General features: G+C 34.6%; 1 protein-coding gene and 1 non-coding gene across 2 annotated transcripts in view; one reads left to right on the top strand and one right to left on the bottom strand.

Annotated features, from left to right (window-relative positions):
- The window catches only part of DACH2 (dachshund family transcription factor 2), a 749,278-nt gene that overhangs the window by 666,174 nt on the left and 69,609 nt on the right, over positions 1-13,495 (top strand). The gene's annotated exons all lie outside the window — the stretch shown is intronic.
- LOC128774046 (U4 spliceosomal RNA) lies at positions 1,593-1,726 on the bottom strand. Its single transcript, XR_008418510.1, has one exon. It is a non-coding gene; the product is annotated as a U4 spliceosomal RNA (small nuclear RNA).

The raw sequence follows: 13,495 nt of genomic DNA, 5'->3' as shown, positions 1-13,495 counted from the left end.
GGACTGGCCTGTGTGCTGCAGTGCTCGAGTACACACTACTGTGTCTTTTGAAAAATCAGCTGGAGCGGTAGTACAGATATACAGTAACTGATTTTCATAAAATACACAGTGGTATATACTGGTGTTTCTGAATGGAAGTTTTACTCATTTCAATCAAATGGGTTTGTCACACATTCTGATGAGGACATTAATAGAAAGGAGTGGCATATTAAACTGCACCCAGGTTATGGTGGAAAGCTCTCTTTTAATTGAGATTTTCAATGTCAAATTTACCAGTTATATATGTGATATTAAGATAAAATATATTTTCTTCAATATATTTGAGTTAATAAAAGGAAATGAAGTTAAAGTAGAAGATTTAACATTTATAGAATATGACAAGTAAGCGGTTTATACAGCTATGGCAGACATATGTTTTCATATCTGTTTTGAGTAATATCATCATGATTTAAAAATGATTTATAGCTATGGAAATTATAAAATTCCAGCTTTGCTATTATGTCGAAATTTCAGAAAAATGAAAAGAATACCATTAGAGTAAACTTCATGTAGCCCACCTCTTTCTGTGCTTTGTAAAATTGGGTGACAATGTAATACATATCTCACTAATTTGCATTTCTCCTTGAATTTTCACATGCAGACATTTCCAACTCTGTATGATCTGGGCTTTCCTGGCAGTGGTGTCCATTTATACTGTGTCCAAAATAACTTACCAAAATTGGTACTTTGGTTTTGACTCAAACATTTTGACTAAACTGACTGATCAGACAAGTGAAGCCTTTGATTTTATTTTTCCATAGATTTGTCAAACAAATTGAGCAAATCAGTTGCATGTTATAATATTATGTTGTGTGATTTTTAACAGTCAGTTCTGAGATTCCTTTAACAGTCAGTTCCGAGCAGTTGTGACTATTCACTGTAGTTAACCCATGTGGAAGCAAAGGCACACAACAAGATCCTCTGCCCATGACAGCCACTGGTCTCCCAAACCACTAGCAGGAATAGAGGTTTTCATATTTTGTATTTCATATTTAATGTATTTATTGAAAACTTTACATGTGCAAGAATCACTGGTGATCAAAACTGGAATTCTATAGAAACAGTGGGACAATAAATTTATCATCTTGCCCAAGACTTGAGTCCACTGAAACATTACATTTTAAATCAGTCCACAGGCTATAGATGAAAAGCTAATAATTTTAACTTCCTTTGATCATCAGAACCTAAAGTATATCTCATCTAGAATATCACATTTTTTTATGAAAATGGAATAATTTCAGTTTAGAGGAGGATTGGGGCTATATATTGACACTCTAATAATGTAAATATTCTCTATTCAATCAAATGCTTTTCTCTCTTTATTCCTGAGAGAATGTTAGATACTGAATGAAAACTTTCAGACCAAGTGATACTATTTAGGTGTTTGGAAATTATTGTTGATTTTGGTTAAAATGAAAAATATATCTTCTGAGTATTATATTATTTTGAATGAGAGGCAAATGTATTGTGCCAAGTAAAATTCAAAACTCATTACAAATAAACTTTATGATGAAGCTAAAGTACGTAAAGGAAAGTGAAATATATAGTTTTATTCATTTTATGCTGTTCAGTGATTCTAAATATAAATGAGAGGGAAAAGGGACATATCTCACTGGAAATTTTCTTTTAGCAATAATCATGCTTTGGACAAACCTCATTGGCTATGATGCTGCCACTGTGCAAAGCTTGGAAATCTTCTTTGAATTACTTCATTTATTTTTTTTTAATTTAGAAACAATTGTCAATTGACAGTAAGAAGCAAAAAGAATACAGAAAAATCTTATGTTTCTTTCAGCCAGTTTCTCCCAATGGCAATGTCTTTTACAACATGAGTATAATATGAAAGTCATAAAATTTACATTGATATAACCAAAGACCTTATTCAAATTTCACCAGTTTTACACACACTCTTTGGTGTGTATGTGTATGTCTTTCTGTGGAATTTTATCACATGTATAGATTTGTATAACCACCCACACAAATCTGTACATGTTCCATCACCACAGGGTTTTCTTCTGCTGTACCCTTATCATCTACCCCACCCCCATGATCCCTAGCTTCTGAGAACCACTAAGCTGTTTTCCATCTCTATAATTCCATCATGATAAGAATGTTCTAAAAATGGAATCATAGAATATGTGACTTTTTGAGATTACCTTTTATTTCACTCATCTTAATTCCGTTAATATTTATCCAAATTTTTTCATGTGTCAATAGTTTTTCCTTTTTGTTGCTGAGTGGTTGTGTAACCATTAATGTATTGTAGGACATCTTGTTTCAGTTTTTGCATATGATTAATAAAGCTACTATGTACATTTGTGTACATGTTTTTATGATTACATAAAAGTTATATTAAAGCTTTTATTTCTCTGGGACAAATGTCCTAAAGTGCAATTTCTGAGTCGTATGGTAAGTTTGTGTATAGTTTACAACAAACTGCCAAATTGTCTCTCAGAGTGGCTGGACTATTTTTATATTCCCATAAGCAAGATATGAGTGGTCCAAGTTTTCCACATGCTTGCCAGAATTTTGTGCTGTCTTTTGTTTTTAATTAGCTTTTCTCATAGGTGTGTCTAATGATATCATTGTGATTTTAATTTGCATTCTCTAATGGCTAGTGATATTGAAACTTTGTCTGTATATCCTCTTTGTAGAAATGTTTCTTCATGTCTTAATCCTTATTTTCTAATTGTTTTCCTTGTTTTCATATTGTTGAATTTTGAGAGTTCTTTATATATTCTAGATTCAAGTCCTTTGTCAAATATGTGGTTTGCAAATATTTCTCCCATTCTGTTACTTGTTTCTATATTCTCTTAGCAAGGTCTTACACACAGCAAAATCTTTTAATTTTGATGAAGTTCAATCTGCCATGTTTTTTTTTTTTTCTAACATGGTGCTTTTAGTATCAAGTCTGCAATCTCTTTGTCTAGCCTCAGGTCCTGAAGATTTCTCCTGTGTTTTCTTCTATACGTTTTATAGTTATACCTTTTACATTTATGATCATGATCTCAGATCGATACTTTTGTTTCTCTGCTCCAGCACCATTTGGTGAAAAAGCTATTTTCCTGTATTGATATTTTTTTGCACTTTTGTCAAAAATCAGAAATCTGCACTTGCCTAGGGTTATTTCTGGGTTCTTTATTCAGTTTTATTTATCTATGTATCTATCTTTCTGCCAATACCATGAACTTAACTATTAAATCTCCATAATAAGATTTAATATCAAAATAATTCCTCCTATTTTATTCTTCAAAATTGTTATGGATCTTCTAAAGCCTGTGCCTTTCTAATATATTTTACAAAAGCTACTTTAATTCCATAAAAATCCTTGCTGGAATTTGGTAAGAATTGCATTAAACCTACTGAGTAATTTGAGGGAAATTTGACATTTTCGCTATTTTGACTTTTTCAATCCATCAACACAGTACATCGTTCTATTTATTTTCATTTTATTTGATGGCTTTCATCAGCAAATTTAGCTTTTGGCATATAAGTCCTATACAAGATTTGTTAAACTTATGCATACGTATTTCATTATTTTTACAATTATAAATGGTTTTGGATTTTCAAATTCAGTTTTCACACTACCTCTTTCTTAGTATATAGAAATACTGTTGATTTTTATATGTTGATCTTGTATCAACATATACATACATACATACATAGCCCCACTCATTACCTCAAAAACATTTTTGGTTTGTTTTAATCCTGGGAATTTTCTGCATAGACAATCAGGCCATGTTATCTGAAGATAAAAACAGTTTTATTTCTGCCTTTTTTATTTGTATGATTTTTATCTCCTTTTTTTTTACCTTTTGATGGCCAAGATTTTCAGTACTACATTGAATATTAGTGGTGGAAGTGGGCATCTTTGACTTGTTCCTGATTTTCTTAAATGTGTATGTATATATTTTTTAGAGAGAGAGGGAGAGAGAGAGAGAGAGAGAACGTGCATGAGTAGGGGAAGGACAGAGAGAAGGAAACAGAATTCCAAGCACTGGGACAGTGCAGGGCCAGACGTGGAGCTGGATCCCATGAAACATGAGATCATGACCTGAGCCAAAATCCAGAATAAGATGCTTAACTGACTGAGCCACCCAGGCACCCCAGACTTGTTCCTCATTTTAACAGGAAAGCATTCAGTTTATCAACATTATGTTTGATGTTCTTTGTAGACTTCTTTGTAGATACTCTTTATCAAGTTGAGGTAATTTATCTTTATGGTCACTTGTTGAGAGGTTTTTTTTTTTTTTCATGAATGGGTGTTGGATTTTGTCAAATACATCTTCTACATATACTTTTGTGATCATATGATTTTTCATTTTTAGCCTGTTGATATGGTGAAATACATTGGGTGATTTTCCAATGTAAAAACAATCTTACATACCTGGAATAAATCACACTTGATCATAGTGCCTAATTCTTTTTATATATTGTTGGATTTGGTTTGCTAATTTTGTTAGGAATTTTTCATCTATGCTCAGGAGGTATTGGCCTGCAGTCTGGGTTTTGTAATGACTTCATATTTAGTATCAGAGTAACATTTGTTTCATAAAAAAATTGAGAAGTGTTTCCCTTTCTTTTATTTTCTGGAAGAAATTATGTAGAGTTGGTGTTAATTCTTCTTAAAATTCTTTGTAGAGTTTCCCAATGAAGTAATCTGTGTGCTGTTATTTCATTTGGGGGGGGGGTAAGTTCTGAGTTTAATTCCTTTAATAGTTACTCACACTATTTTTCCTGTTAGGCAAGTTTGAATAGTTTGTGCTTTTTGAGGGGTTGGCCCATTTCATTCAACTTCTTTAATTTATGTGTTTAGTATTGTTCATACTATTCCTTTTTATTATTTTATAACTGTGGTAACTGTGGTAATATTTCCTTTTAAGTACTGATATTGGGAATTTGTGCCTTTTTTTGGTCTTTATCATTCTAGCTAGAGCCTTTCAAATTTTATTGATCTTTTCAAAGAATCAGCTATTGTTTCTTTAATTTTATTTATTGTTCTTCTGTTTACACTTTCATTGATTTCTGTCCTTACCTTTATTTTTATGTTTTTTTTTCTGCTTACTTTGGTTTTAGTTTGCTATTCATTTCTTCATTTTCTAAAGGTGGGAGATTAAATCATTTGTTTTACCACTTTTCTCATTTATAAGATAAACTGTAATGCTATAACATTTTCTTTCAGTACTGCTTTAGCTGAGGTCCACAAATTTTGATATGATCTAATTTTACTTTCACTTAGTTTTAAGTGTTTCATAAATATTTACATATTTGTTTACTCTTTATGTTCATTTCTTTCTGATATTCAATTTTTTCTCTTATTTTCTTTCAGTTAAAGGTTTTCTTTAGCCATTTTTTTCTTTAGCCATTCTTTTAGAAAAAGTTGGATGACAACCAGTTCTCTTACTTGTCCTTCATCTGAGAATATCTTCATTTCCTCTTTAAATTGCTTTTCCTTCAAATGGGGTGGAGTTAAGATGACAGAGTAGTAGGAGGATCATATGCTTGCCTTGTCCCTTGAACACAACTAGATAAATATCAAATCATTCTGAACAACCAAGAAATTGATCTGAGGACTAAGAGAACAAACTGCACAACTAGAGGGAGACAAGAGGCTGCATCATGGAAGTTAGGAGGTGTGAAGATGGGATTTGGGGGTGAAAAGGATCTTGGGTTCTGTAGAGGAGAGGGATCCTTAATCACAGAGAGAAGATAGAGAGAGGGAAAGAGAGCAGTGCTGAAGGGATTGCATAAGGAAAACACTTCCCCCAAACCACTGACAGGGAAAATGAGAGGGGCTGATTATGGTGAGTTTTAACAACCAACAGAGCTTAAGAACTGGACTTTTAGAAGCCCATTCCATGGTCAGCGTTGAGCCCCGTGGGTTCAACAGTGCTCCTAGGGAAAAGGAGGGCAGAGGCCCAGGAGCAGAGAACAAAATCTGAGGATCCCCTGGGGTATACTGGGAGACAGTTTCCACTTCTTGGAGTGCATCTGGGAGAGGAGGCATTATCTCTCAGGGGACAAAAGAGCAGGCAGGCTAAATTACACTATTGTATTCTTTGGCAAAGTGGCAAGGACATCTGCTGAAGGCGGCTAACCTGGATTCACACTTTCTGCTGCACTTTACTCTAAATTCAAAGCTCCCAAGTGTGGGTGCAAATGCCCTTTAGGAACAAATGCACCAGCCCCAGTGTAGTGAGACCCTACTCCACAGGACCAGTTCAGGTCCACACTGAGCTGGGTGCCTAAATTTTGGGCTTGAAACTCAGCTGATGTGCCTGAGATAAAACACAGATCCACTGTTTTTCTGGGAAGGCAGATGGCCAGACACAGGGTGAAGGCAGGGATATGAGGGACTCCTGAGACACACAAGGGACGATTGTCATTCTTCTGTAAGGGCTTTCCAGACAATGGTGGGCATGAACTACCCTCTCCATTTATGAGGGAGAGAGCTGGCAACATTTTTCTCCCCTGCCTATCAGCACGACTGATATCAGTGAGAATAGCACAAACTGTGGAGGCCTGATTCACTTACACCATGCTCCACCTCCCTGTGTGCTGCAGGTGTTTCTTTACTAGGGTAAGTGTGCCTGAGAAAGAGAGCAGTGGGCCCCTTCTCCAGAAGACAAGCACAAACCCCCTCATGCACCAAGTCAACTGATGATAGAGTGCTTAAAATCCTCACCTTTAATGAAAATAGGATCATGCCTCTTTTAACAAGCACCTGGAGCAAATCTAGTTAGAATTCTCCATACTCTGAACAAGATCCAAACACATCCCACTGCAGGCAAGGGGAAATTCTGTAGAGAACTGACATGAGGGAAAGAGGAGCCAAAACATAGCAATAGACTGATGCAACATACACCAGAATACTTCATGAAGTCCCAGGCCTTGGACAGTATATGGTCCCTTCTTCATAAAGCCATTATTCTTAATAGTAAAAAACATACGAGGCTTTCCTAACACACAGAAGAAGACAGAGAACTAGACAAAAATCCAAGACAGAGAAATTCATCCCCCCAAAAAAAGAGCAAGAAAAAATCATGACCATGGATCTATTTTTGAAATATATGTACTTAACATATATAAGTAATATATGTCTGATCCAGAATTTAGGACAACAATCCTAAGGATGCTAACTGGGCTTTAGAAAAGCATAGAAGACGCGAGAGAGTCTCTTACCACAGAGATAAAGGAACTAAAAACTAATTAAGTTGAAATTGAAAAACTGCTATAAATAAGATTGACAACTGACTGAATATAATAAACACAAAGATGGAAGAAGAAAGGAATGAATATATTATATAGAAGATAAAATTATTGAAAATAATGACGCTGAAAAGAAGAGGAAAAGAAAAATATTGGATCACGAGTGTAGACTTAGGAACTCAACAAGTGCATAAATTGTAATAACATTTGTAACACAGGAGTCCCAAAAGAAGAGAGGGAAAAGGGAGCAGAAGTTTTATTGGAGCAAAGTATAGCTGAAAACTCCCCTAATCTGGGAAAAGAAACAGATATCCAAATCTAGGAGGCACAGAGAACTCCCATGAAAATCAACAAAAAGAAGGACAACACCAAGACGTATCATAGTGCAATTTGCAAAATACAGAAATAAAAAAAAAAATCCTAAAAGCAGGAAGGGAAAATAAATCCCTAACTTACAGGGGAAGACAAATAATATTAGCAGCAGACCTTTCCACAGAAACTTGGCAGGCCAGAAAGTAGTAGCATGATATATTCAACTTGTTGAATAGGAAAAATATGCAGCCAAGAATATTTTATCCAGTGAGGCTGTTCTTCAGAATAGAAGAAAAGATCAGTATTTTCCCAGGCAAACAAAAGCTGAAGGAGTTAGTGACCATTAAACCATCCACGAAACAGGGCACCTGGGTGGATCAGTCAGTTAAGTGTCCACCTCCTGGTTTCAGCTCAGGTAATGCTCTTATAGTTCATGAAATTGAGCCCCATGTTGGTCTCCATGCTGTGTCACAGAGTATACTTGGAATTCCCTCTCTCTCTGCCCGTTCCCCTCTTGTTCTCTCTCTCTCTCTCTCTCTCTCTCTCAAAAATAAATTAATAAACTTTAAAAAATGTTTTAAAAAGCCCAGCTCTGCAAGAAATATTAAAAGAGATACTTTGAGTGGGAAAGAAAGACCAAAAGTGACTAAGTGGAATGGAGAAAGTCTCCAGAAACAATGAATTAACAGCTAATGTAATGGCATTAAGTTGATATCTATCAATAATCATTCTGAATGTAAATGAACTAAAAGCCTAAATCAAAATGCATAGGGAATCAGAATGTATATTAAAAAACCGGGCCCATCTATGCGCTGCCTACAAGAGACTCATTTTAGAACTAAAGATGCTAGAAGATTGAAAGTGACAGGATGAAGAAATATTTATTACACTAATGAATGTAAAAGGAAAGCCAGAGTAGCCATACTTATATCAGACAAACTAGATTTTAAACCAAAGTCTGTAACAAGAGATGAATAAGGGCACTATGTCATAATAAAGTGTTCTATCCAACAAGAAGATCTAACAGTTGTAAGTATTCATACCCACAACTTGGGAACCCCCAGATATATAAAGAATTAGAAGCAAACATAAATAAATTCATTGATAATAATACAATAATAGTAGGTGATTTTAACATTCGACTTGCAACAATGGACAGATCATCTAAGCAGAAAACCAACAAGAAAACAATGGATTTGAATGATATACAGGAACAGATGGACTTAACAGATATATCCAGAACATTGCACCCTAAAGCAATAGAATACACATTCTTTTTGAGTGAACATGGAATATTCTCCAGAATAGGTCTAATACTGGGTCATAAATCTGACCTCAATAAGGACAAAAATACTGAGATCATAGCATGTATATTTTCTGACCACAACGTTATGAAATTTGAAGTCAGCTACAAGAAAAAAAAATTGGAAAGACCACAAATACATGAAAGTTAAAGAACATGCTACTAAAAACTGAATGGATTAAACAGGAAATGAAAAAAAAATACTTGAAATAAAAAAATACTTGAAACAAATGAAAATGAAAACATGAAAGTCCAAAACATAAGGGATGCAGCAAAAGTAGTATTAAAAGGGGAGTATATAGCAATACAGGCCTACATAAAGAAGCAAGAAAAAATTCAATTACACAGCCTAACCTAACACCTAAAAAGGAGCTAGAAAAGGTATAGCAAATGAAGCCTAAAGCCATCAGAAGAAAGTAAATAATAAAGATTAGAGCAGAAATAAATGGTATAGAAGCAGGAAAAAAAAACAGTAGAACTGATCAATGGAATTAGGAATTGATTCTTTGAAATAATTAATAAAATTGATAAAACCATAGCTGGACTTACCAAAAAGAAAAAAGAAATAAATCAGAATCACAAATGAGAAAGGAGAGATCACAAGCAACACCACAGAAATACAATAAATTATAAGAGAATATTACGAGGGGCACCTGGGTGACTCAGTCGGTTAAGCATCCAACTCTTGATCTCGGCTCAGGTCATGCTCTCATGGTTTGTGATATTGAGCCCTGTGTCCAGCTCTGCACTGATAGCACAGAGCCTGCTTGGGATTTTCTCTCTCTGCCCCTACCCCACTAAAAATAATAAACATTTTTTAAGAGGGTATTATGGGGCACCTGGGTGGCTCAGTCAGTTAAGTGGTCTGATTTCAGCTCAGGTCATGATCTCATGGTTTGTGGGTTCGAGCCCTGTGTCAAGCTCTATGCTGACAGCTCAGAGCCTTGAACCTGCTTCAGATTCTGTGTCTCCCTCTCTCTTTTCCCCTACCCTGCTCACACTCTGTCTATGTCTCTCTCTTGCTCAAAAATAAATAAGCATATTTATTTTAATTAAAAAATAAAGTATTATGAAAAATTATATGCCAACAAAGTAAGCAATCTGGAAGAAATCAATAAATTCCTGAACACATATAAACTACTAACCTGAAACAGGAAAAAAAAATAGAAAATTTGAACAGATGAATAACCAGCAAAAAATTGAATCTGTAATAAAAAAAAAATCTCCAAACAAACAAAACCAGGGACAGATGGCCTCCAGGAATAATTATAACAAATATTTAAAGAAGAGTTAATACCTATTCTCAAACTGTTCCAAAAAATAGAAATGGAAGGAAAACTTCCAAACTCATTCTATGAAGCTGGCATTACCTTGATGCCCAAACCAGAAAAAGACCCCACTAAAAAGAATTACAGGCCTATATCCCTGATGAACATGGATGCAATAATTCTGAATGAGATAGTAGCAAATCAAATCCAACAGTACATTAAAAGAATTGTTTACTGAGGGCCTTGGGTGTCTCAGTTGTTTAAGCGTTCAACCCTTCATTTTGGCTCAGGTCATGATCTCATGGTTTGTGAGACTGAGCCCTGCATAGGGCTCACTGCTGACAGTGCAGAGCCTACTTGGAATTATCCCTCTCCTCTCCCTATGCCCCTCCATCCACACTCTCCATCTCTCTCTCTCTCTTTCAAAATAAATTAATAACCATTAAAAATAGAATTATTCATCACAATCAAGGTGGATTTATTCCTGCTTTGCTAGGTTGGTTTAATATTTGCAAATCTATCAATGTGATACAGCACATTAATAACAGAAATGATAAGAAATATATGATGCTCTCAATAGATGGAGAAAAAGTTTTGAAAATGTACAGTGTCCATTCTTGATAAAAAAAAAACCGTCAACAAAGCAGGGACATAGGGAACGTACCTCAACATCATATAGGCTATATACAAAATATCCACAAATAATATCATCCTCAATGTGGAGAAATGGAGAGCTTTTCCTCTATTATCAGGAACATGGCAAAGATATCCACTCTCATCACTGTCATTTATCAGCATATTGGAAGTCCTAACCACAGCAATAAGACAACAAAAAGAAATGAGTCATCTAAATTGGCAAGGAAGAAGTAAAACTTTCAGCATTTGCAGATGACATGATACTCTATGTAGAAAACCTGAAAGACTCCACCAGAAAATTGCTAGAACTGATACACAAATTCAGTAAAGTTGTAGGTCACAAAATCAATATCCATAAGCCTGTTACATTTTATACATCAATAGTGAAGCAGCAGGAAGAGAAATCAAGGAATCAATCCCATTTATATTGCAACAAAACCCATAAGATACCTAGGAATAAACATAACCAAGGAGCAAAAAAGGTGTACTGTGAAACTATAGAACAATGATGAAAGAATTTAAAGAGGACAGAAATAAATGGAAAAGATTTCCATGCTCATGGATTGGAGGAACAAATATTGTCAAAATATCTATACTACCCAAGGTAATCCACACATTTAATGCAATACCTATAAAAATACCGCCAGCATTTTTCACAGAGCTAAAACAATCTTAACATTTGTATTTAACCAAAAAATACCCCAAATAGCCAAAGCAATCTTAAAAAAGAAAGGCAAAGGTGAGACATCACAATTCCAGACATCAGGCGATATTACAAAGCTGTACTCATCAAGACCATATTGTACTGGCAACAAAACAAACACATATATCAATGAAACAGAATAGAAAACCCAGAAATAGACCCACATCTGTATGGTCAACTAATCTTATACAAAGCAGGAAAGAATATCCAATGGAAAAAAAAAGTCTCTTCAATAAATGGTGTTGGGAAAACTGGACAGCAACATGCATAAGAATGAAAATGTACCACTTTCTTACATCGTAAACAAAATAAGTTCAAAATGGATGAAAGATAAAAATGTGAGACTGTAAACCATCAAAATCCTAGAGAACTATAGGCAGCAACTTTTTGTCATTGGCCCTAGCAACTTCTTACCAGACACATCGCCAGAGGCAAGGGAAAGAAATGCAAAAATTAACTATTGGAGCTTAATCAAGATAAAAAGCTTCTGCAAAGTGAAAGAAAGAATCAACAAAACTTTTAAAAGGCATCCTTTGGAATGGAAGAAGATATTTTCAAATGACACATCTGATAAAGAAATTGTATCCAAAATTTATAAAGAACTTATGAAACTCAACACCCAAGAAACAAATAATCCAGTTAAGAAGTGGGTAGAAGACATGAATAGACATTGGCAAGGAAGAAGAGATACAGATGGTGAACAGATACGTGAAAAAGTGTTCAATATCACTCGTCATCATCAGGGGAATACAAATAAAAACCACAATGACATAATACTTCACACCCAGCAGAATGGATAAATTTAACAACACAGGAAATAACAGGTGATGGCTCGGTTGCAGAGAAAGGGAAACCTTCTTACACTATGGTGAGATTTCAAATGGATGCAGCCACTATGGAAAACAGTATGGAGGTTCCTCAAAAAGTGAAAAATGGAACGACCCTACAACCCAGCAACTGCACTAATAAGTATTTACTCAAAGTACACCAAAATACTTATTACAAGGGACACATGCACCCAGATATTTATAGCAGCATCATCAACAGTAGCCAAATTAAAGAAAGAGCCCAAATGTCCATCAACTGATGAATGGATAAAGAAGTTGTGATATATATTCAGACAGATATATAGATATAGATATAGATATAGATATAGATATAGATATAGATATAGATATATAGGTATAGATGTAGACATAGATATAGATAGATCTATATACACACAGTGGAATATTACTCAGCCATCAAAAATAATTACATTGTGCCATTTGAAACAACATGGATGAAACTAGATTATATTATGCTAAGTGAAATAAGTCAGGGAAAGAAAATACCATATAATTTTACTCATGTGGAGTATAAGAAACAAAACAGATGAAATTAGGGGAAAGAAAAAAAAAACAAGAGGGAGGCAAACCATAAGAGACTCTTAAATATAGAGAATAAATTGAGGGTTGCTAGAGGGGAGGTGGGTAGAGGGATGGTCTAAATGGATGATGGGTATTAAGGAGGACACTTGTTATGTGCACCGGGTGTTATATGTAAGTGCTGAATCATTAAAATTTTACTCCTGAAACTAATATTACACTATATGTTTAATTATAACATAAATAATAATTATACATTTTCTCCAATAAGCAATAGGTTATTATTTTCTGGATCTTCTCAATATTTTTCTTTGTTATTAGTTTTAAAGTTTGACTATGATGTATCTTGGTAAAGATTTCTTTGGATATATTCTGTTTGGGATTGGCTCAGTGTCTTGAATATGTTGTTTTATCTTTTGACAAATATGGGAAGTTTTCAAACCTTTTTTTCTTTAAGTAGCTTTCAGTCTTACCCTCTTTCTTCTTTCATGAGACTCCAATGACACAAATGTTGAATTTGGTGTTATAGTCCCACACATCTCTGTAGCTCTTTCTTTCTCTTTCTTTTTAAAAGTACATTTTCTCCCTCTTTTCAGATTTGGTAATTTCTATTTTTCTATCTTGAAATTCACTGATTCTTTCCACTGTCCTCTCCATT

The sequence above is a fragment of the Panthera pardus genome, unplaced genomic scaffold, assembly GCF_024362965.1.
Source record: "Panthera pardus isolate Hobbes unplaced genomic scaffold, ASM2436296v1 HiC_scaffold_27, whole genome shotgun sequence".
Lineage (NCBI taxonomy): Eukaryota > Metazoa > Chordata > Mammalia > Carnivora > Felidae > Panthera > Panthera pardus.
This window is presented reverse-complemented; position numbering and strand designations above follow the sequence as displayed.